Source organism: Solanum tuberosum, unplaced genomic scaffold (assembly GCF_000226075.1).
Source record: "Solanum tuberosum cultivar DM 1-3 516 R44 unplaced genomic scaffold, SolTub_3.0 scf00683, whole genome shotgun sequence".
Classification (NCBI taxonomy): Eukaryota; Viridiplantae; Streptophyta; class Magnoliopsida; order Solanales; family Solanaceae; genus Solanum; species Solanum tuberosum.
This window is the reverse complement of record NW_006239602.1, coordinates 136,882-138,175: the sequence shown is the minus strand read 5'-3', so window position 1 is coordinate 138,175 and position 1,294 is coordinate 136,882. Positions and strand designations below refer to the sequence as shown.

At 32.3% G+C, this 1,294-nt stretch overlaps 1 pseudogene; it reads right to left on the bottom strand.

Moving 5' to 3' along the window:
* Positions 1 to 687, bottom strand: part of LOC102592327 (putative disease resistance protein RGA1) — a 3,879-nt pseudogene extending 3,192 nt beyond the window's left edge.
* Positions 688 to 1,294: the final 607 nt, after the last annotated feature.

The following is a 1,294-nucleotide window of genomic DNA, read 5'->3' as shown; positions in this document are numbered from 1 at the left end:
AAATCATTTAAAGATGAGCACCTGTTTGGCGTGTAGCAACTTGTCTCTCTGTAGTCCTTTCATCCAAATGAAACTTAATTCGTTCCGCTGCAATTACATCTAGTTTCTCCATAATGTTTTTCATCCTTTTCCCAATCTTGTGACGGAAAGTGATAACGTTTGGATGATAACACCCATATTTGTTCTTCTTCTGTCTAATTGGTGCCTCAGTTTTACATTCATCCAAGATGTCATCAGCTTCATATGCAGCAGCATTGAGTTTCTGCAACCAATTTTCTATTGCCTTGTCCTTCAATTGCTTCTTCTGAGCATCTTCTAACACAGCTTGGATTGTAGTAAACGTGCTTTGAAGCTTTTCGAACTCATCCTTAAAACCAAGAATCAATCCAAGTTCCCCTTGGATGAAAGAAGTTAGATTGTCTAGCAGAACTTGAAGGAAAGCTTCAGCCATATATGTGGAGGGAGTGTAGATTGGTGGAATTGTTGTGAGTTAGCAATAAATCTATAAAGTAAGATCAATGTAATATGGACAGCTGACTGTAAGAAGCACAAAACTTGACTTGATGGAGTTGTAATAATTACAAACTCAATCATTCCACAATATCTCTCAATTATTATTAGGTGGAATTTATAGGAAGAGCCGGCCCTGGTTAACGATTTAAAATTCGATAACCATTAACCAATAAACTGAATCATTAAGCATGAATATTCAACTGCACCGCTCAAGCACCCTATCTAAACTACTTGCGCGTTATGTTGCATATTACTCCATTGTCCCAATTTATGCGATTTGAATGACATATTTTTATATTAAGCAATAATTTAATTATAAAATATCTATTTTATTCTTAATGAAATGATTTACAGCCACACATATTTCTATCCTTCATTTTGGCTCACAAATAAAAAATTTCATTTATTTCTTAAACTCCGTGTCTAATCAAACAACTCACATAAAATGGGACAGAGAGAATAGTAACAAAGCTAATGTTTTGATATACATATTCATGGAAATTGCTAGCTAGTTTCATAGCTGTCTTTTCTAGTGGGGTTAGTTTGCCACTTACCTCTGTTAGTGGAAAGGTTTTCCACAAAAAAACACGGCTTTTTGGTTCTTTTAATCTCTCAACTTGTCAATCTTTTTTGTTTTGTTTTGTTTTGGTTGTATTCTTTATTTTAATTTATATGATATAATTTGATTGGGTAGAGAATTTAAGAAAGAAAAAAATATTTTTAAAATGTGTGATCTAAAAGAGAATATATATATATATATATATATATATATATATATATA